Source organism: Arachis ipaensis, chromosome B10, assembly GCF_059453495.1.
Source record: "Arachis ipaensis isolate K30076 ecotype BB chromosome B10, ASM5945349v1, whole genome shotgun sequence".
Lineage (NCBI taxonomy): Eukaryota > Viridiplantae > Streptophyta > Magnoliopsida > Fabales > Fabaceae > Arachis > Arachis ipaensis.
Genome location: NC_142435.1, coordinates 46,746,034 through 46,770,000, shown reverse-complemented (window position 1 = coordinate 46,770,000; position 23,967 = coordinate 46,746,034). Strand labels below are relative to the sequence as shown.

At 45.0% G+C, this 23,967-nt stretch overlaps 2 non-coding genes across 2 annotated transcripts; both read right to left on the bottom strand.

Annotated features, from left to right (window-relative positions):
• Positions 1-20,800: 20,800 nt before the first annotated feature.
• On the bottom strand, positions 20,801-20,883 carry TRNAY-GUA (transfer RNA tyrosine (anticodon GUA)). Its single transcript has one exon. It is a non-coding gene; the product is annotated as a tRNA-Tyr (tRNA).
• A 780-nt stretch (positions 20,884-21,663) lies between these two features.
• TRNAN-GUU (transfer RNA asparagine (anticodon GUU)) lies at positions 21,664-21,735 on the bottom strand. Its single transcript has one exon. It is a non-coding gene; the product is annotated as a tRNA-Asn (tRNA).
• Positions 21,736-23,967: the final 2,232 nt, after the last annotated feature.

Below are 23,967 nucleotides of genomic sequence, written 5' to 3'. Positions count from 1 at the left end.
AGCAGTTACAGCTGGTGAAACAACAGGAAAGGACAGAGACTCTATAACGTGCTTGTGACCGATCCATTACTTTAAGTAGTCAGTGAAAGCAGTTGTTAACACATGCCCTAACTATCTATCTAATAGGGCCTAGCTGCTCTTTCATACCTTACTACTGACCGATCTTCAGCTACTAACTCAAATACCCTACTTGAAGACACCTTAGCATCAAAAGCAATAATCAAGCAAGCAGATGAACGAACCAAAGGCAGAGGTGCTACCAAGCTAGCTCAAACAAGATTGAAAGCAGCATCTCCAGAGGATGCTAAAGCAGTCAAAGTCCTAACTAGGAGCTCGTAACTACTCTATTGCTTACCCAACTCATGCAATAATAGTCTTCTCGGGGACCTAAGAGAATAGGCAACATAAACTTCAAGCTTTGCTTCTTTCCCTTCTCTGGATAGGGGTCGCTCCTATCGGTGACATCCTCAACAACTCCAACAACATTAACTCTCCTTTCCAATTCAGTTAAAGCAAGAGTGAAAACTACAGCTGAAACTGGCTTAGAAATAGGTGCAGCTCTTCGCTCTCCAACTGCCTTAAGACAAGACCGGTGATAGGATTCATTTAAAGAAGAAAGCTCGGGAGTCAGTTCATGTCTTTGTTCTCTTCCCCTATCCCTCTTAGTTAGGAAGGGGTCGAGCTTAGCTCATGAGATCAACTCATCTTTTAACAACAAGGGCAAGAACTCTATTAGTTGCTATTTTACTCACTTACCTTGTGACAGATCTAGGATTCTCTCGTTCGGGCTTAGTCCGTAACTCTATTCTTAACTCCTATCAAGTATTAACTCATAGCTCGGGAGATAACTCTATACCTTACTTGCTTGGGACCGATCTTGTCTTCTCCCTACTTTCTTTTAGGGCTAGCTCCCACTCGTTACTAACTCATACTCTTTCATACCTTACTTGTGCCTCTAACTTAAGAAGCAGGTTAAACAAGACTAACTCGATTAACTCTTTCCCTACAACCGTACTTGTGACACTAATTAACTTACTTAAGACCCTATAAGCACCATCCTCCCCTATTAGATTAGGGCTCTTGGAGAAAGTAATGAGTCTTGACTTGGTACGAAGGGATCGATCAAATCAATACTTTTTTATAGTCTTGACAGAAGGGCTAATGTTATCGTAATAGATTACCCAGCACGAGGTTGAACTAGACCCCGCACAGCAAGGAACGAAGTAACTCGACCAACGGGAGAGGAACAGAGGCCGAACCCAGTGCAAGGAGGGAAAGAAGTCTTACTAGAACGCCCTACTCCCTTCATGCTCCCCCGCTTACAAGCTAGCCAGATTCTGTCTTCTTCTAAACCTTTTCTCTATCTCCCACTTCTTTTCCATTGAGGACGGCAACTCCTTACCTTACTAAGGCATACTTTCACAAGTACGGGTTTCAAACTTACAGGAGTCTCTTGCATTTTGAGTACCTGATCCTTATGTAGCCAGACCAAGGCTAAACCTCCTCGAACTCTTACACCCGGAGTCCCCTGTCAGAACTCTTAACCGGACACCTGAGTTAACAACCTGGAGCAAGAACACTCTGTAACCCAATGCCTATAACTCCGAACTCCCTGACTTATGGCTTCGCAACTCCTAGCTTCAGGAATAGTTTAAGGTTTAGAAACCTTAGGAAATGCCTTAGAGAAAAATCCAACAACCCCTTTTATTCCTCAAGACAGGAGTCCCAGACAGGTTAGTGATTAGTATTGGATGGATTATCTAGTTATTAATTCACCCGATGGAATCATACGAGCCGGGAAGGTTCACATTGCCGGAAACGAGGCTTTTCCCATGTCTCCCGAACACGAAGCCAATTGAGATGAAAGCTTATAAACAGGGAAGATAAGAGGGCATCGGATAGGAACTCATCAGTATGATTCTTTTTTTAATGACTAGTCTCTTCCCTTTTCCCTTTACTTCAAGTAAATCTAACCGAGCCCAAGCTAACGCCCCCTATTTCTAAAGGGGTCCCTTAAGAACTTCATATAAGTGAAAGGTTGCTTTTAGGAGTGATCCCTCACTCTGAAACAAGCCGGTGGTGATCTCACTTTCGAAAGAGAGTCTCGACGTGGCGGTGTACACGTAGCGCCTATAGCATAAAGCCCGAAACCGCCTTCTTCCTCAGCATCCTCCTTTTCTGGGTCCTTGTCAGCTTAGATGATTTCAGTTATGCTGGACTCTCTCTCTCCTACAGCCTCCTTCTCAGGTCTCGCTTTCTGTGCGACATGAACCCACTGATTGGAAGACAATACCTATAGGGGGCTGGTAATTCAAATCCGAATAAGCTGGTCAAGTAGAAGGAACTCCCAGAGTGTGAAGCCCTTTGGAGTAGGGGGATGAGACTTGGTCTGGGGCAATTGCACCGTTCTCTCCCTCCGCACATGACTAATCGAGAACGAACTTCGCAATTAGAATTACTCGACCTTCTCAGGCACTGCGGAATGGTCCCAGAAAGGATGAGAAAAGGGCTGCTGCCGGGCTAGGCTCCATAAGGTAAGGGCGCTTGCTGCCTAAACCATTAGGGGGCTACCGAAACAATTGTAGCGGCCGCTAACAGGCTAAATTGCCTTCACTAAAGCAGCACTAAAACGAAGCAATATTGCCACTCCCGCGCTATATCATGCACTCAATTTCTCCTTTTATTTTAGTAGTCAAAGGGGAAGTAGACCGCATTCAGTAGCAAACCTTTAGCCAAGGTGGCGAGCCCTTACTTTTGCCTGCTCTCTCCTTGTATGAGCTAGTAAGATCTTTGATCATCTGTCTTTCTAACTCTAATAGAACATCCGAAACTAAGGAGTTTACTTGCTAGAGTAAGGAGTAAGGAGTTTACTACTTAGTGCTTGAGCTAAGCCTTTTGTTCTGGAACTCATTAGAATACCACAACCCTAATAGTCCCATTCATGAGCAGGCTTGACCCTCGCTACAGCTGCAAGAGCTAGTTTCTTTAGGTTTGTTGGCGTAACAGTAAGCATGGTAGAACAAGGAAGTAGGAGATATCAGCTGGTAAATCCTTGACCGAAGTACAGCTAAAACGGAAGCTCAATCCGGAACCTGTGAGTCTAGCTTCACGCTCGATACAGGAAAGAGAAGAGCTGCTAGCAGCGGAGGATGTTCTTTCGTATATGACTTCTATAGCTTTCCTAAATAGAGTACCTAATTCTTACTGCTTGTTCATTCCGGGTATGCGCAATCAGTACGATTGATTCCTTTAATAAATAAGGCCATTAGCCTTTTAATTCTTTAATTCATTCGTTGGAATCACTAGTAATCGCGGATCAGCATGCCAGCTAAAAGCAAGAACTCAAGATCGTACCTCTCCCTATCGGTCGAGTGACTTTGTTCCTCACTCTAACAAGTAAGTGACTATACGTTCCTCATAGCATTAATATGAGCAACTACTCCCCTATCGCTTCGCTCGACTAAGTACTCCCTTATCATGCGTTTTCTGGTCTGAATGTGGATATCTTATTTTATGAGGGTAGGGACGATTGCTTCTTTTAGCTAAGTTCTGCTTCAATGTTTTCGCCTATGAACTTACTGCTTTCACATCTTTGATGCAGTTCGTTCATGTAAAGGGGGAGCAATGGTCGCAGGGAGACTTGGATGTAACTAAGAAATCTTCGGCCGTTGGATAGATTCGAGGCCTGTGATGGACCCTATCTACCCGAGAGGGTAGGCTTCCTGTACCAGGTTCTTGGTTGTCTCGGTTGCTCACTAGAAGGGGCTTCAACCTGAGTGGACCGAACTCTTTATTAAGGGCTCGTGATTGGGCTTGGAATGCTTATTCTGGACTGAGTGTGGTTAATTACATATCAATCGCGAAACGCAACTTGATCAGTAATAAAATAGCTAGCGATAATAAGTAGGAATTTGGATTCCTTCAGACCGTTAGGGTCTTTAGACACTCGAACGATAGTGAGAGGTTAGAGTCTTTCAGACTCTGGAATGAATGTGAGAGTCATTGAAAGAGCCTTGATCAACTACTTCTTTATATACCCCAGTCAAAGTCTTCCTTCTGCAGAGCTAAGCCTTGAAGCAGGCCCTTAAGACTGACTGCGCTTTAGTCCTTCAAGCACCAGATTCTTCCTCCCCGACGGCCAACTCGATTGAAAGGGGGATCATAGCAGGTCTCAACGAGCCTTTTCCACGATGCACTTCCAATAATGGGAGGACTTGTCTTTGCCCTTATACTCTAAACATAAGGAAATTGCCTGGTTCAAGCTCCTAACTCATTTACGCTTTTGCTTTTGGCATAGAGCTATAGGAATGCTGCTTTTAGGCGTGATCTATCTCTCTGCTTTTCATAGCGGTTTTCTTTACCTTGAATCCAGTGAAAGATGATTCTCTTCCTATTCCTCATAGGTTGTTTTATAACATCCTGACTTTAGTGCCCTAGGTTACAACTTTAACATGATAGCGTCAAGATCACAAATCGTCGGGCAAGTTCTCCTCCAGGCTCTCCTCTGACCACGAGTGGCGTACTCTGATATGAACCCGTCCTTGAGGTAATTGTAGAAATCAGAATACCAAGGTTCCCATCGTCCTCGTAATCTTCCTCATCTTGACTGGTGATAGTTCATCATGTTCCAACTCTCGATAGTCTTCATCCAAGAAGATGAATGAGTCCCGTTCGACGGAAGGGCTCCTCCTCATTAAAGGGGCTGGGATGCCCAATCTCTCGATGACAAGCGACTCTGTACTTCGGTGTACTAGCATGTGTACTAGAGCGGCTGAGTCTTTATTCCATAAGGGCTAGCGAGCTTTATTCCATAAGGGCAAGCGATTGTAGATTCTCGGAACATGGGTGAAGGTGATCTCCCTAAAGCGCTTGATCAGGTCAATGGCAAGTTCTTGGTACGATATGAGTTGGGGCTCTTAGGTCTTCCATTCTCCCCCTTACTCACCTCTGAATCTATAAAAAAAGCCTTTACCTTTTTCATAATAAGGTAAGCATCCAGCTCTTGATCCAGAGCTACTGCTTCAACAATCAACTGAGCTCAGGAAGTCAGGTTAAGACGTCGACTTATACAGGGTCTTGCCCGAGGAGATGAAAAAGAATTCCTGTCTTTAGAAGTCAATCCCATTAAACTACACTTGTACGCTTGACATGAAAAGTAGAGGCAAGCGGAGTCAAAGGCCTCACCTCAACTGGATAGAGGCTGCTCCTGGAAGCGGAAGAAGAAGTCCAGTATTGAACGGCAGGACTTGAAGCAGACCGGACACTCTCGCCCCACATGCTAATCTTCCGGTCCACTGATCTACTGCATCGGAGAGCATATCGCCTTACTAATAAAGGGGCTTTCCCCACAGATAGACAGGGTTCACTCCTCTCATGCTGGCAAGTCCTGCTATTGTCTTATAGAGATAGAGAGTCAAATATAGTATCTAAGATCAAGAGATATGGAATAAAAGTAAACAAGCACCTTTCTTACCCGGCTAAGCGCTAACGAGCAATCAATAACACTCCTCTCCCAGCGGATGCGCTAACGCGCAACGGCTTTCGCGCTAGCGCGCCCCCTTCCTTTACTTTAGAAGCCGTTGCTTGTTCGGGAAAGCTACATAGTAACCTATCGCTTTGCTCTTCGATCTCGCTACTCGCCCCTATTCGATAAGTAAAGGAGAGGGCTTAACGCTCCTGCGCTGAAAGCATCAAACCGGATTAGATATAAGCCTTTACCCGAAAGAGATGAAAGCCAATGGAAGAAGCGTATGAGTTGAAAGCAAAGAATGAAACTAATCAAACTAATGAGCTGTTAGGGGAGCAGTACACTAGAGGTAAGATTCTCTCAGCAAGACTGAAAGGAGAGGAAGCTCAGAAGTGAGTTGATAGGTAATGATCAATCCTGCTGTGTTTCTGGCATTGGTTCTGTCAAAATCAAGATGCACGACGTTGTAGTAAGAACTTTTACTGAGGTGCGGCATGTTCCAGATATGTCAAAGAACCTTATTTCGTTGACCACATTGGATCTCGGTGGTTGTCTGTTGGCGGTGATGGTGTTTTAAAGGTTGTAAAAGGCGCTCCAGTTGTGATGAAAGCTCATCAAGTTGGTAGCCCCCTAATGGTTTAATACGTGTTACAAGGATCTACCGTTATAGGCACTGCTGCTGTATCTTCCTCCATGTCTGATTCAGAAGTCACTAGACTATGGCATATGAGGCTGGGACATATGAGTGAGAAGGGTTTGACATTGTTAAGCAAGAGGGGTCTTCTTTCTGGTCAGAGTACATCCAAGTTGGAGTTCTGCGAGCGTTGTCTCTTTGGCAAGCAAAAGAGAATCAGTTTCAACTCAGGGCTTCACAGAACTAAAGGTACTCTTGATTACATACATTCTGATCTTTGGGGCCCAGCACGTGTTCCTTCAAAAGGTGGTGCTCGGTATATGCTTACCTTCATTGATGACTACTCCAGGGGTTTATTTTATGAAAAAAAGAGTGATGTGTTTGTCACTTTTAAGCAGTGGAAGGCTTTAGTTGAAAAACAAACAGGCAAGAAGATTAAACGCCTTCGCACTTCTAATAGGTTAGAATTTTGTGATGGTGATTTCCACAAATTCTGTAAAGATGAAGGCATTGTTAGGCATCTTCCACACCTTATCTTGCAGAGGCACTCCACAACAGAATGGTGTCGCTGAGCGGATGAATAGAACTTTACTGGAGAAAGTTCGTTGCATGCTATCTAATTCTGGCTTATCCAATGATTTTTGGGCGGAAGCAGCTTCTACAGCTTGCTACCTAGTGAATCGTTCTCCAAATGCTTCTATTGACTGCAAGACTCCAGAATAAGTATGGTCTGGCCACCCTGCTGATTATTCTGAGTTAAGGGTATTTGGATGTCCTTTATATGTTCATGTTAATGATGGCAAGTTGGAACCTAGATCCAAAAAAGGCATATTCATTGGTTACCCAGCAGGTGTAAAAGGATACAAGGTTTGGTACCTTGATCCAAAGTCACCTAAATCTGTAAGTAATCAGTAGAGATGTTGTGTTTGATGAGTCAGTCATGCTTCATCAGAAGAAGGAGCCTTCTAATTCTGATGAGACAAGTGTGAAGAATTCAAGTGAGCAGGTGGAGTTTGAGGTGGAGAATACAAGTTCTTCACAAAATGATTCACAATCAAATTCAGTCCAGCTATCTACTTCAGAGGATGCAGAAGATTCACCAGAGCAGAGGTGGAGTCTCTCCATAGGAATAAAACATGGGTTTTAGTTAAACCGCCTAAAGACAAGAAAATTGTTGGCTGCAAATGGGTCTTCAAAAGGAAGGAGTCCTCTCCGGGAGATGAAGGAGTCAAGTATAAGGCTCGCTTAGTTGCAAAAGGATACAGTCAGGTACCAGGTGTAGATTTTAATGAGGTTTTCTCACCTGTAGTAAAACACTGTTCCATTCGGGTTCTGCTCGCATTGGTAGCCATGTTTGACTTGGAGTTGGAACAGTTGGATGTCAAAACAGCTTTTCTACATGGTGATTTGGAGGAGCTGATTTATATGCAGTAACCTGAGGGATTTCTTGTTGAATATAAGGAAGGAGGAAAGCTCACAAGGGGAGTTACTTGACTTATTACTCTTACTGAGACTGACTACTAACTACTAAGAGACAACTATCCAACTTGCTCAACTCTGAACTCGAACTCAGCAGAAACCTTACTCTTTACTGCTTTCTCAAGCCTACGGGAGAGGATTGACACCGATAGGGGGTACCTCGGAAGATTGAGTATATATATTAGGTATAGATAGGTATTCACTTGCTCGCCCACTTATCCATGCAAGGAGAAGTCTGAGAGAACTTACTCGAAGAGGGAGGATGGATGCGAATGAGCTGCAAGAATGCGTAGCGAGAGAAAGTCTTATCGACCGATAGCGACAGGGTTGACTTAGTGTTTGGTCACTTCCTTGCTTGGCTACCTCAGTAGGTCCTTCTTAGGCATGAGCCGTAGCCTTAGTCAGTAAGGATGGGAGGGGGCTTACTATTAGATAGGGACTCAGGAAGTTCATGGGAAGAGGTTAGTGTAAGAGATCATCTTTACGGGGTTGGAGTCACCGAAGTGAACGATAGGGAAGAGAAGACACAGGAGTTATCATCATGGTATAGTATTTTAATCGTTGTGGTGTGGGTGATTTATAGCGGTATAAGATAATACCCTTATCCTATACTTCTACGCCGCCCTGGGCCTTACCTCTCTAACGGTGATGAGCTGGGTTCGCTACCCCATATACGGATCATATACTCCTTAAGAGGCTCATTGTAGAGAGGGCCTGTCCTTGAAAAGGAAGTAGCTGATATAGTAGCTTCTTATATAGTCAGTTCTCCCGGAGCAAGAGGCGGGGAAATAGGCTGATCTTTGATTTATTCATTTTTACGTCCCCCTTAAGGGGAATGGAATCATAGGGCATTTGAGCAGGTCACGCGAAGGCAAAATGACACTTCTTTCTAACTTTCCTTATAGCTCCCGTGTAAGTAAATCTAACTACCTGCTGTAAGTCTTTATTACTTCCAAAGCTTTCTCCTTCCAGTTAGGCTGAAGGACGTCTAACTAAATCCTAATCGTTTGACTTCTTTACGTCTTCGCATTCTTTAAAGCAGAGGGTAAGAAGAGAGGAAGAAAGAGCAGCAAGCTGCAAGAGCATCCTATTTAGTCCTATATTAGATCTTAGCGCAAAAGCTAGTACTTTAGAGTCTATTTTTGTGCATTCCCCAGCTTCATCTGATAAGGGAGGCCTGGAAGTTGCAGTTTCATTCCCATCAGTTGGATCCCTAAGGCTTAAAAAAAAGAAGAAAGTCTGTCATTTACCCTGCTTCCGGAAGTAAGAAAGAATCTATTCCTATCGGAGATTCCGTTTTTGATTTAGAGTTAGACTACACGTCCAGAGAAAAGTATTGATATCGTGTTACGAAAGCCAACAATCAGTATTGAGATTGAGAAGATTAATCGGAGAAAACAAGTAGTATTATAATACACGCCCTACCTTAGCTTCCTCTATCTATGAAAGCCCGCTTTAAAGTCAAGTCAGGCAGTGGAAAGAAAGTCAGTCAGAAGATCAGGCTGAGATGAGAAAACTATTGAGATTTGTGTTCAAGCCCTTACTTTACAGATCGGGGACTAAAGGCAGTTGAAAGCAGTCTTCTATTTATAGGTTTGAGTTAGACGCCGAGCTAGCTTCGTTTAAGTCTTTTAGCTCTACCTCTGCCTTCGATTCCTCTATGGCAACCTCAGCCATAAACTAACTATCTAGCTTCTTAGGGCTTAGCTACTTTATCCGCTAGAGGAAGATAAGCTGCCTTGGCCAAAACCCTTCGAATCTCTTACCCAAAACCCTTTTTACGGGCTTGCAGGTACAGGCCATACAGCTGGTAGTATGATTTCTAAGTTACACGGGATCTAGTATTGAAGGAAAGCTAGAAAGCTAATTGATATTGAGTTACAGGGGATTCCCCCATATTCTATAGAAATAACCCCCATTCTATTACTACACCGCTCATCTAACTAAAGAATCTCTTTCAACACCAATTGATTCTCATCCATATTCCGTTGAATCACTTAATAGTCCCTTTTAATCTATTACAAGACCTAGGATTCAATGCCACTAGGATCAACTCTTCCTAGCCTTCCCTGAACTACTCTATCGGAAAGCAGCAAAAGCAGAGAAAGAGCTTGAGGTGAAAAGAGAGATCGGAGATTTATCGATCTATTGAGTTACGTTGAGACAATACCGACCTTCTTCATCTTCTCTGATCTTTCCCGGCGGGGGGATTCTATTCCAATGCCCAAATCCCCTCCTTACTCAGCGGATCTAGTAGGAAAGGCTGTAATTAAGGATTGCCAATCAGCTTATTTAGGATTTCGTTCCGAGAAGCAGGTAAACGAAAAATGACCTTGTCTTGCAATGGAGCTTGGGGCCTTACAGGCTGACCTTCATCTTTCTATTTTCTTGCGTGAAAGCCATGACTTAGATTGAGATCTTTTAGGCAGGGAATAAGAGCTCGAAGGGCTAACTAAAGAAGTAGCAGTTAAAGAATTCCCATCAGTTGGATCCGGAAGTAAGAAAGTCTAGTAAGGCAGGAGCATTACGAAATCATAAGCTGCAAAGAAGTCATAGTCAACCGGGGAGCTCTAATGAATTGATTTAGCTCTTAAAGAATTCCTTTTTGAAGAAGGGCAGAAAGTCAAGTTAGAATCATTCTCTTTTGTTCTTACCAAGCCGCCTAAAAGGAAGTATAGCAAAGGCAGAAAGCTTAGTCTCAAGCCGGATGAGTTCTATTTAGTGTTACTACGGGGCCGTCCTTAGATCAGGATGAGCACAACGACCTGAGATTGAGAACCTACCTTTTTTCTTTCTATTTGTGTGAAGAAATCCCGTCCTTGAGAATCCTCGATCTTGAGATTGTTGTGCATTATTCCAGTCCAGAAGTTCATTCCTCTCATAAGGCAAGAGGGCCTTATGAGTTGAGAAGGCGAAGGACCTAGCAACCTCTATTTAGTTACGGAAATCAGGTAATCTGATCCTTCGGAGGACAGAGAAGAGTTTACAGCTTGAGGTGAGGAAGGTTACTATTTTTATTTTTGTGTATTAAAGTCCTTACTAGAGTCTTGAAGTAAGTTGAAGTAAGAAAGATTGAGTTGGAGGAATCCATAGGAGGCCCGCCCGTTATGCATTACATGAAAGAACCTTTCTTTGTATGACTTCTCGGTCGAATGAATACGAAATAGGACATCCGCGGGTGCTGGTAAGCTTGATGAATGAAAGCTTGAAATTCAAGGTGAGTTTACTCGTTGTCAAGACAAGAAAAGGTTTTTTCGGGAACAAAAGGAACAGCTTTATCATCACTATGTAGGTTGTATCCGGGAAAGGAAGCTATGTCCACCTCATCCCCCCTCCCAAGGTACTCATAGAATAGGCTCCACCTCCGTGATACTTGGGGAGATTATGACAGATCTTTAGTGGGTCTTTCCTTTTAGAAGCACCTTCCAACATACTATCTATGCTCTAAGCTTCTACTTTCGCACTTCAAATCGGATAGCGAAAGCGAGTTCCTCTTCCAATATACTACCGCTACCTTAACCTAATAATCTTACTAATTTTGATATATGGGGTCTCCCATCGGTCAAAATGGGGAGTCAGGAGTTGAGAGTCCCTCATAGCAACCCTATGATGAGGACACTCTTCTCTCCCCCGACCCTTCCTGCAACTGGTAGCATCGCCCCTCTTCATGCATTGCTGCAGGCTTCGAGTCGGGTTATAGTGAATAAACCGCCACGAGTTTTTCATAGATACCAACTGGATCTGCCATCAAATAGATACGAATTTGATCCGCTGGTTCAAAACCAATCTCTTGCCCGCCGGGTTATGCTTGCTCAGCAAAGCCCTTCCCAGTTGCTGCAACTACATCTTGTAGGGAATGTCCTTCCACAATTCCTTCCTTTACTCCGGGGAAAGGAGATAGACCGATCATTATGACCGGGCCGACAGGCCCTACGTAGTACATGCCCTTAGAAGGGAATACATTTATTATAAAGAACGAAAGAAATTGCGTACTTCACCCCAACCTATTATGCGAGCTAGTCCTCTACTTAATTTTTATATTTATTTATCCACGCGGGAAAGAAAAGGCTTTGTACGAAGGGCCTCTCTTTCTCTTGCGCTGAAGCAGCCACATCTCGTTTGGCTGTCCTACTCTCGTCCCCGCCGAGACCAGAATGGGTCGGAAAGAAACCGGCCTTTGAAGATCACCCACTTCATCAATGCGCGCGATGTTGGAATACCTTTTCCCACAGGGATTTCCATATGAACTTTTTTCTCCACAAGATCATCCAGGTTTCATGTCTCTTCATTAATAGCTACCAGGGAAAAAAAGCTTGACACCACTTCGCTTCAGGAAGTGGAATCCCAACAGTGAACAGGCAGACCGCTGATACCAATCCATTGTCTGAGAGTCTCCAGGGGAAAGGTGGGGCAATCTGGCCACCACTCCAGAAGCTGAACTGTAGTACGGCCCACATGCATGAACTCCTGAGACAAAGCTCAAGCTAGTAGTCATAGTCGGAGTCGTAACTCAACTCCCAGCCCGAGGGGTAGCTCATTGCCCGAGTAGAGAATGTTATGCCTATCCATCTCCTTTTAGCCCTAAGCCCTAAAGAAGTAAATTCCTGGGTTTATTTTTTTCTTCTAGGGCTAGATGGTGCTGGACTTCCCACTTCTCCCATTCTTCATTCCCCCACCTCTCTGGAAAATTCCCCTAGCTGTTCACAAAGCCTTCCCTGAACCCTACGTGGCTACAGTCAGAAAGTCTGTCTTTGTCAAAGTCCCGTTCGTCTCTAATATCTAAAGAGAAAAAGAGACCTAAGACCTACTCAATGCGGCTAAGAACCTATCCTTTTATCGAAAAGGATTCAAACTCAGCCCTTGACCTTGTTTTTGCCCTGTCTGCTGCGCACCTTTGAAATGGGGTGGCATTTCGCTCCCCTGTCTCCGGACCCTACGGACCTAATGCAGTAGCTATGCTACCTTGAATGAATGGGGCTGCCCCTATCTCTATCTTTTGCATTCCCCTAACACGGCTGAGACAAAGCCAAATCGGACAGTTGCGTCAGAGAATCGTGCATCTTTCGTTGAATTTGCTTTTGCAGTCCTGACTGAAACAAAGAAGTAAGAAGGCAAGTCATCGATCTTCAAATGAAATGCCCCTTTGCTTCCTTCAAGGATGGAAGAGATCAATCGAATGTGAGAACTCATCATCAAGAATAGGCTTTTCAAACACCTTTGACCTTATGTCTCTCTCTCGAAATCCCTATCATCCTTATGTTAAGGACAACAGTGGGGGATGAAGCCTCCATGTGAAGAGGAAGTGGAGGGGGCAGTCAAGGAAGGACACTCAATGTCCCGATACATTAGTGAAACTGCTTGGCCGAGCCGAGTGCGAATTTCATTCCTCCAGAAGTTCAATTACAACAAAAGAAAGAGGAATTTCTTGTATTCGACAGACTAACCCCCTAATAATATAACTTCCTTCCCTGGCTTTACTAGCTTTCTCTTTTCTTTAAAGAAGCAGTAAGGTCTTTATAAGGAGTTATAATGACTTCTTTACGGCTCTAAGATGCCTTACTTGAGGCTCAGTTCGCAGCTAAAGGATCTGATTCCATTTCCCCTGTCAGACTTCCTATTATATACACTAGACCTTGAAGCTAACCTTGTTGACTAGTTGCATTGAATCCCGGGCTTTTGCCCCACCCAGGCTTATTGGATTTATTAGGAGTTACGGTAGTTCGAAGTTCCAATTGTGAAGGGGTTTTTGAAGTTCTTCCCCTGGGATTAGGAAGAGATTCTTAGAGATATGGGCTACCTCCTATTGGTAGTTATTAGTTACGGCTTTCGTAACACAATAGACTAACTTCTTTCCGACTTCGGATTGGATTCAATAGTCAGTTCCCAGATCAAGTAGAAAATTCAATTCCTCCGGATCTTAGCGCTAACTTAATAACCCGACTATGTACACTAGCTCCGGCTTATCTGTCTGCAGGAAGGGCTGGTATTCCAATAAGCCTACTTGCTGCTTGCGTAACCTATTTCTAGCTCTCAGGCCCCCTTTCGGTGCACTTATTGTAGAGCTCATTTCCCGCTTTATCAATAGAGAAAGGAAACTGCCTATCACTTACGTCATTTCTACAGTGCCGTCATCCTTCTTCCCGGTTCATCTACTGGAAGAGCGAAAAAGCTATATGTCGTTCTCTTTGGCCCTAGAGGCAATTCAACGGATTATCTGTCTCCGGTCGGGCTTCTATCAACAAAAGAGAAATCGTAAGAATCTAATAATCAGACTTTCGAACTTCTCATTCTCTGGTCGTGCTTTCCTAACAAAGTCCCCTGTAATTTCCTACTAGATAGACCTTCTCTAGCTTCCTGCTACCCTATCCTACTGGCTTGCATTTCTGCCAATGCTAGCTTCTTCTTCTTAGGCTGAAGGGCTTGTAACAAGAACAATAGAAAGAGGAGTGAAGTGCCCGGGGAAGATCAGCCTAGGGAATAGCCCGGAGGAGTTGATTCAATAGTCAGTTCACGGGGAAGAGAATGGAATCCCAGGGTTCTTTTCTTTCGTTACGCTTGTTCGATCTTCCATTTTTAGCTGCATTACGGGCGTTAAAAAAGACTTAGATCGACTTGTTTTCTCCTCGCTTTTGTTCAATTATAAATAAATAACAAACCACGGCATTCATTTGCCTCTATTTCCACCCCGAAAAGAACTCTTTCTCGGCATCCTACATCCTATATTAAGTCAGCAGCTAGTTTTACCGGAATAGGAATAAACGATGCAATTGAATCTGTTGGAGGAAGGTCATATATGACAATAGACGGAATTCGTTTGAGTAAAAATATCCCCTTTGTTGAGTCGACTGTTCATGCTTTGGTGGGACCAAGAAGAATTGCTCTTGTTCTCGGACCAGGAAGTGATTGCATTGATGCCGGGAATACACACTCTCTCTTTCTCTTTGAAGGAATCCGCATTCCAGGCTCTCGACCGGGTCATGGCATTGTTCTGGAGTGGAGCGAGTTCAGTTCCCCGAGGGGGGAGAATAGGCAGCTGTTAGAGTAGCGGTGGGGAACTCCCCCTGTTCTTCCAGGTTAGAAGGTACTCTTAGAGAGGACAGGAAGCAGAAGAAAAGCTAACTCGGGAGTAAAGGATGACAGATTTAGGGAGGGGGACTGAGTGAAACTCCGGGTCTTGATGCCCTAAGGGATAAAAAAAAAAGATACCCTTAAGAACCTGAAGAGAGAGGGGCGAGTTTACGAGCGGCATTCGATCCTTAAGTAGGGAAGGTTAGGAGTGAAGCTCGGCTATGAACAAGCAGATAGGATAAGTTTTTCTAAGAGTAATAAGCAATCTCTAGCTTTCAACTTTCGACAATGACTTCTCAAATGGCATAAACCAAAGCGAAGGTTATTTATAAAGGGAGTTTCAAACAGGCTTCGCGCCTTTCCTTAAGAACCTCAATTTCAATCGAGCTACTTGCATCAAAGCCCATCATCAACATCACTGGGGAGAGATTGGAGAGAATGTTGCCTGAACCATTTCCTTTCTTATAAGGTTTTGAGTTGGTTTAAGTAAGTTTGCTTCTGGAGAGAGAGGATCTCTAAGAGAAGCTAATAGCTCTAAGTCGTTCGCTAAAGCGAGTTCAGTGGGACTGAAGGCTGTTAACTCGATTACCGGGGTTGTTTTCTTCTTTTATTCTCTTCCTACCCTTTCTTTGAACCTTGTCAATGATCGAACTTAAAGATATGAACTGAGTGCCATTTGATGAGTAACTGAGAACAAGGGGGAGGGATATGGAAAGGATGAAGTAATGAAAGACGAAGTCATTGCTAGTAGTAACGACTTGTCACGATCCATTGGTTCATATAAAATCCATGTCCTAGGTGTATCAAAAAACATTCTTTTCGCTAAGCGTATATAATAAAATAGAGTGAAAGGTCCACCCCGAAAGGGGGTACTAACTAACAGCTGAGTCCTCTCCGAACCGCAGGAGATAGTTGCCCATCATACGGCTCACCAACTTCACTTGCCTCTATGGGAGACTCGCTCCGGGCAGGTTCGGATCACTTACAATACACGGCTCTACGAAGGAAGGGGTTGGTGGGTTAGGAACGTTTTTCAATATGATTCTTTTTCCGTATTTGTTCGATGAGAAATGCAAGACGAGAACCCATCTCTTTTCGACTGGGAAATGCTACTCCGTTTTGTCCACTTTCTTCATCCCTCTCTATCAAAATGATCAAAAAGGAAGGCGAGCTTGCTTCTTATTCTCGTGTTCGATCTCTTCCATCTCTGCCCCGCTCGTTGTCACCTATGTTGAAGAAAGGTTTGGAACCCTGTAGAGAATGAGGAGGGGCCGAGGATCTTCCTCTATACAGTGCTTCTCGGGGCTCCACTCCCCCCTGAATAAGTAAGGCCCCGTTAGCCTGCTTTTATAGCAAAGCGAGGGGATAGGGAAAAAGGACGGAAGCCCCCTTCACTCTGCCAGGGACTGGACAGGGGTTAGCTCTGTAAATGTGTAGAGCCGAGTGTAGTGTGGTGTAGTAGTAGGCACTTCTAGGCCCCTTCCCGGCTACTGGACCACTCCAGTGCTTTGGATACTACGGACCCTCTGCCATCCATTGCAGCAGAGCCTTTTCATGAGCGGGGGGGGGGCTTAGCGCAGTTCTTTGAATCAAACGTTGAATGAAAAAAATTCTTTCTTATATAAATCTAAATCGGATAGGATAGATGGATGGATCTATCTTTCTATTAATATATATGACTAGAAAAAAAGTCTTTCTATAGTTAAGTAGCGCAGCAAGAAGCCCCCAATCAAGGATTTGGCCAGGAAAGACTGCACTGCTTGGGGCCCAGGAAGCGAAGGGAATGAGCTCGGCTGCTTATCCTCCACACTTATTTTTCTCCGTGCCTGTTTCGCATGGGCTTCGCGCGCCATTGGCGCTTTGCTCTCCTCTTATTCTTCATTGGACGGTTCGGATGGACTTCGCCGTTCTTTCCCAACTAAAATGGAAAAGGCTGTATCACATCGAGATGTCGATTCGTTTTCCGCCCCCAATGAGATGGGGCATTTGTAACCCCCTATTTTGACCTTTGTTTGGACCCTTCATCTTTCTGAATGGAGGCCCGGCTCGCGTCGTTCCAACAACCGGCGGGGAGCACCTCAGTATACGATCGCGCGTAGTAACTGGGAGTCCTTTTACACCTAAGGCCAACTTCAATTCACCAAACCAAGGTTCATCTCGTGTAGTGATTGTGGACTCGTACAAGGATATTGAGTAGACGGTTGATGTATCAGACTCTACCCTATCTTTCGTAGCATGCATTCCCATCGGTGTCGCAACTGATTCGGTAAGCTACGTGTCCGGTGCCAGGTCATCGAAAGGGACTTCGGTCCCCCAAACTTACTTACTTACTCGTGGCAACCTTCCGGCCGCCCAACAACCTATAACGCTAGTCACTACTCCCACTGGGGCTAGGAAGTAAGCCCCACAACCCAAAGCGGCGAAGAACAAATAGAATTTGCTATAAAAGCCGGCTAACGGGGGTATTCCTGCGTATGAGAACATAGTAATGGAGAAGGTAATAGCCGAAATAGGATTCGTTTTGGCTATAGCGCCCAAATCCGCTATATATTTTACACGGGTTTGCCGTAATGCTAAAACTATGGCGAATGCATCTATCGTCATTAATGCATAAATTAAGATACCAATTAGTAGTGATTGAATTCCTTCTATGGTTCCACATGAGAAACCAGTACGAATATAACCTACATGTCCAATTGAACTATGAGCTAGAGGTCTTTTGACTTTCGTTTGGGCCATGGCGGCCAGTGCTCCTAAAATCATAGAAGCAATGCTGTAGAAACAGAAGATTTGTTGCAATGTAGCTCCATAGGAACCATAAATAGAAACACGTGAAATATTAGCAAAAATAGAAATTTTAGGCGCAATAGAAAGGAATGCTGTAACCGGGATGGGTGAACCCTCATAGATATCAGGTTCCCACATATATAGAGTCAAAAGGGAGGGATATGGAGTCCGAAGGGGAGGGGTTTTCTTCGGGGCTCGAGAGATGGGGCCCCAACAGTTTTGAATTCGCCGCAGGGGAATTCACACGAAAGGGAACGAAGATTTCTCGACGAAAAAAAGTGCTCTCTGAACCGAACGTGAAAGTGGTTTTCCATCAGACGGCTGTTCCCGTAACCCCACTCTCCACTTGGATTATATATCCAAAAAGGTCCGCTCTTGGCCATTCCACACGCTGCCTAGCAGAGGCGTGGTTATCTCAAGTGGATTCTTTCTTTTTTAGTAGATGCCGAACCTGCAGCCCCTTCTTAGTCAATGGGGCTAAGAAGGGGGCGGACGCAGCAGCTACATGGACCCCTTCCTTTCTGTTGTTGCCAGCGCTTTCCCGGGCCGATATATCAAGGGCAGGCAAAGCCCGAAGGCTGCTATCCCAATGGGCCTGCGGGCAGAACGAGGAGAGGGCCCGCCTAGAAATGCAGGCATACCACCGCGGTCGAAAAAGCGTGTTCCCTTCAGATAACACGCACCGTAGGCCATCCTCGGCCTTCTTCGTTTTCGATGAAAAACAAAATGAATCTCGATCTCCGAAAGCGTTTTCCTTCCCCCGCCGCATCTCCCTTCGTCGAGCCTTTCCTTTAATGGTTGGGGGAAGCATTCCCTTATCTGAACTTGGCGGGCATTCTTTCCAGCCTTATTCAAATAGGGGGTGGGTTTGGTTGGTTTGAACATAGGATAGGCTCAAGATTGGAAGATCCTAGCTACGCCATACATTCAATACAAAATCTGGAAAGCTGCAGGGATGACAAAAAGCCTGTGTTGCACTGAAAAAAAAAAGAAACCTAAGAGAGAGAAGACGCTCTTAGGTTTCTTCCTCCCGCGCCCGCCGCCGCCCGGCCCGCGTTAGAAGGGAAGATTAGCAAAGCGAGAAAAGACAGAGGGAGGGGGAGCAGCATCTTATTCTCTTCGCGAGAACTTCCCGATCGGAGAAGCATTCGGAACGGGCTCCGCGTTCATTTCGTTGGCAGAAACGATCCACAATCCATTCGGGGCTTCGGGGAACCCAAAGAAGTCTTTCGACTTGATTCATAGATTGAATCAATGATAGATAGAAAAAAGATATCTCGTTCAGCTATCTTTTTTTTTCTCTACTCTAAAGAGGAATAGAATAGACACCCCTTAGATTTCTATGTATCCTAAATCCCCATTTTTTTTAGAGAGAGCAGATCAGATATAACGCTAAAAAAAAATGGAGAGAGAAAAAGAGCAGATGGATCCTATCCCCTATATCGAACACTAAATCCTATCTATTGATAGATATATCTTCCTTCGTCAAATACCGGACTTTGCCTTTTTGTAGGAATTCCTCATACTCATATCCAAGGCAGCTTACCACAAGCACCCCACCCCATACGACTTGTTTTGTTGGGGCTCGCCTTTTAATTTAATCAAACAAAGTCAGTATAAGTAGTAGGGGCTTCATAGCGACTTTCATTCTAAAGGAAACCGAAGAACCAACCTTTAGTCAATAGGAGCCCCCCTCTTTGCGACCTCATCACTTCAAAGCACAAACCAATTTCTTTCTTAGTCACCGGGCGGAGCGCACCTTTGGTACTTCAGTAGGGCGAGCTGTTTGATAGTGACTTCTTTCGTTTGGTAGGGTGACGAAAGAAAGGCTACTTCAATCTAGGAAACAGCCGGAAACTCGAGAGGGTCGCCTTTGGAAGCGTTTGCCGGTAACCAAAGCGTCACGACATAAAAAAAAAAAAAAAAGAAAAAGGAAGGAGTCCATAAACCCGGAAACGAAACTAAGTTCGTTCCCTTTCGTCAAGTAGGTAAAGTAGGCATACGAACCCACTTACTTTTGCTTTGCCTTAGACTCTATTGGAACAAAGCTAAGAAGGAGGCGGAATGGAGAAAGGACAAGGGCGGTCTTGCTTGGCGCAAAGGCTGCTGGTTCGGGGAAAGGGTACTAAAGGTCCTCGGACTTCCAGGCGGTTTTTCTTTTGGACAGCTGTTCACCGTTGGATCTCGCCAATACAGCCCCCTATGGTTTTCGTTACCGAGATATCTTTTTTTTCATTGTTCCCAGGGATTTTTTGGGTAATCCGCTCCCATGCTGCAAACAGTCAAATCTGAACTAAACCTTGTCGCTCTTCTTTCCTCGCGGGCAGGAAGCACACCAGCAGCGTGCGCTGCGTGATTCTACTGTGTTTTTTGCACTTGACTGGGTGGACAGTTGACCGGAAGATAACTTCGATTCGCCCGGCCAGCTGGCGGGCTGCGTGCTTATCTTGTGTGACAACACTACGGAGTGAGTGGCTCTTCTAGGCGGGCAGCTGTGTGAAAACACTACAGAGAAAGCGACGCTTTCGTTTAACATGCTATGGTCTCAACGCCCTTACGAGATAGTGATGAGTTTCACGCGCTCTAAGCCCGGCCCGCGCGCGGTTAGGAAGATTGGCCGCAATCTGAGCGGTACCACCCACCCTAACCTACCACCTATGGGCGGCCGTCCGTTCTACAGCCGCCCGAAAAGGAACTGCAGTGATCTTGAATAGGGATCCTACAGCGATAGATAGAATCCCCATATAAATACCACTAGATCGAGCACCAGTGATTTCGTATCCGGTCAAAATCTTGGCTAATTGATCGAAGTGGGTAGCTCCAGTAGACCCATAGATCATGGAACAAATAGGGTGGGTAGGCCCAACCACCACACTACACGTATAGACGCGAACCCCCCTCGTTACCGTACGTGCGACTCTCACCGCATACGGCTCGCACAAAGACTCCAAAATCCATCCCGAGCCTTTTCTTCCATTCCACCTCTCCTCCCCAATCCTCGATCAAACTTGCGTTCCCAGGCGCTATGAAATGGCCTTCGCCTATCGTATGTATCGGCTTGGCTTCGTCCGGAACCAAGGAGGCATTCTGGCGGGCGCGTGCGTGTAGGAAGGCCGACCACTACATAAGCTAAAAGACTACGACGACTACAACGGAAGCGGCTCGCTTCTATTCTCGTTGGGATTGGATATATCTGGGGAATCTATAGATCATAGTAGTTCGCCAACCTCTCTAACTAACATACGATACAATTGAACTTCACGGCACGGCAAAAAAAAAGGAGCTTCGCATTGACAAGAAGAAATCGGGCCTTCCTGCGCTGACGAATGCCTCCTTTCTCTTCTCTGAAGTCTACAACAAACAAGTGGGAGAGGCAGGATTCGAACCTACGTAGAAAAACTTCAACAGATTTACAGTCTGTCGCTTTTGACCACTCGGCCACTCTCCCCTTCCTGGGCCGAGGCCCCCCTCAATGGGTTCTAAGAAGGAGGCCTGAAAAAAAGCTTATTGATTTGATTGAAGGGAACTTATACTATTTATTAGCTTAGCTAGCGTTCCGCTAGTCATTTAGTCAGTTCATAACAATCTCTGTACAAAGGGCAAAGCTTCTACGACAGCTCCCCCCTAGTAGCTTCTGGCGAAGCTGCAAGCCTACCCTTCTCGAGCTTAAATAGCTTAGCTTATCAAGCCTAGTCTACAAAAAAAGGGCTACAGCAAGCAAACTTTCCCCTTTGTTTGTTGTGGGTTGCGCCTCACCGCAGGCACTGAATGGATGAAATGAGTGGAGATCTTCCTTCCCCCTTGTTAATTACCAAGAACTTCGTTGCCACTAGTGGCGAAGAAAAATTCGACCATCCTACCCAAAAACAACTCGGAACCTAAAGAGAGTTCAGTCCACAAGAAGCAGGCAGAGCTTTAGCCATTGGACTACATCCATCTATCCTACCTAAACAGTAACCCCCCTTTTGTTCGTTCTTCGAATGACGCTAGTGGAGACAAATTCCTTCCGGCTAATGAAGATACTACTCAAATCTTCCCAGTGGATCCTTCTTCTCCCTAAGAATTAAACGAACCAAGTTCCAAGAAAAATTCTTAGGGAGTAAGAAATAGAAAAAACCAACAAGAAACTTCCCACTTTGGATGTCCCACGATTCTGCTAGTTTAGAAACAAAGGGGAAGGCTACAAATTACATTGGTCGCTAGGTCAGAAAAGTAAGAACTCCAAATTCTCCCCAAGTAGGATTTGAACCTACGACCAGTCAGTTAACAGCCGACCGCTCTACCACTGAGCTACTGAGGAACAAAGGACTAAAGTTAAGGAAGCCGACTCTCGTTCTTTGGACACCAACCTATGACCGAACAAAAAAAGGTTCGTCACTCTTTTTCACATACACCGGGAGAAAGGGTTACGATAGCAAGCCCCTCCTCGGCCGGAGAGCCTCCGGGACAAGGGGGCGCATGCATATAACGGAGCAACCATCCACTCTCGAGATTCGTATTGATCAATCGATCTCCGCGTCCTGCCAGTTCGCTAAGTAGACTCACTCTCCCGAGGGGCTACAAAGGCTGGAACTATTCCTGTCAAAAACAAAGGACCTACTTATCATCCTAGGAGTTAGCAGGTATGATTGAGTCCCCTCTCTGTCTGTCTCTCCGAGTTTCTACTACTAAGTAGCACTTCTGCTATTCAATCATAGAATCGATTCCAATCAAGCTGAAAGATGAAAGAAACCCTATATTATTAGTAAGCTCTAACGCCCTTCCTTCAGCCGGCTCCGCCCCATTGTTGACTTTTATCAAATGGATATTTAGGGATCTCTCTTGTTCATAGATCTTGAAACCAGATCCATATCCATTTCTCAATATATCTATCTTTCTATCTATCGATAGATATATTGATATAGATCTCTATCTGGATCTATCTCCATATCTATCTAAGCTAAGAAAGAACCAATACTTAAAGGGCGTAACCAACGGAAGGTTCTCACCCTGTCCCCGACATTGTTCTCCGACGATGCCCCGCGGAATGGATAAGCGAAAGGGGCCTTCTCTTTCTTTCTTCAATCGTTCCGATCAGGACAAGTGGGTTGGTTTCGTCCTTCTATCTACGCAATTCTCTGTCTTCGTTCGTGATCATGTTAGGCGAAAGGTAGTTTGTTGTAGAGGAGCGGCTGTGAAACGGCGATTCCCCCCTTTCCATTGAAGTGGGGGCCTCCTTCCCCACCATTTTTCCTATTTATTATGGATAGGGATTTTACCGATGCTGAAGGTAGCTTGCTTACCAGGCCACCCACTTTAGAAGCTAGTCGCCAGAAAGAAGCGGCGAGGACGCGAAGCTGTCGTAGAAGCTGCCCTCCCCCCTGTAGTCGAAGTACTCGGCGCTACTTTGATTCAATTCAAAAGGTAACGACTTTTTCCGGTTTCCGCAACCGTAATCATTTGTCACTCCGATTACTTCATCCATAAACCTTTTTTTTTTCAATAGCGGTACGCTATAAAAAAAAGTAAAGGATAAGCTTGCATTCTAGAAGCGGTAGCTTCCCGCCTCCTTCATTTCTACAGCCTCCTTCGGTGATAAAAGTTCCCTTCCCTTTTCTAAAATGCCTGATTGGTCTGCCTCAGCAAATGTACAAAGTGGACCGCTGTTTGGTTGGCTGACCCTCTTCTTACCATTCGGGTTGGGTTGACCCAGAAGTCAAGTTAGAAGGAATGGAACCAATGGAGAGTCGTCCGCAGTTCACACTTGGGCAAAGACGACTGACTTTGTTTGGAAGCGGAACACGAACCGATTTCCGCTATTCCGGGTTCTTATTGAGCGTAGCGAAATCAAGGTTTATTATAAAGTCAGCGAAGTTTCTATGGTGTTCTACCTTTGCGTAGTCTCGGTCCACAGTGGAAGGCTCCGTACCGACGCCTCACTACTACTTAATTAATGGCTAAGCGATTTCATAACCTGAGCTTTCCTTAACCAGCTGACCTTACTTCGTAACCTTAACGTACTTTCTTTATTACTATATCATAGGCCTTCGCCACTTCAAACGTTCGCCCTTTCTTTTTTTTATTAGAAAAAAACGGGGCCTTACTTATTCTGTTCAGGGAGGATGAAAGACAAAGAAAGGGATCGGGGGGCTTATTGATCGGAGAAAGGGAAGGGACTTATTGGACCTAACTGAGAAGGAGACAGAAAGGGATCACCTGACCTTATCTTGAGTGAGAGAGGCTAGTCGCAAGGCAGAAAGCTTAGTCTCAAGTCTGAGGGTGAACGAACGGGATTTCTATTTCATTCAGAGCCCGGCCAGTGACAGAAAGAAATACATTGACAGACGGAGTCACCGACCGGAATGACATGTATCCGAAGTCCTCTCCACCGGATACTGCCCTAAAACAATCCTAAGCTTCAAGCTCATCCAGAAAGACCCCAAGCCCACTAGCGGACTACTGATCCTATTAGAAAAAAGAAGACGAGACTCGTGCATGTGGGGTGGATTCCCTTTCGTAACTCAATAGGTGATTTGCAGCAGCTACACCAGGG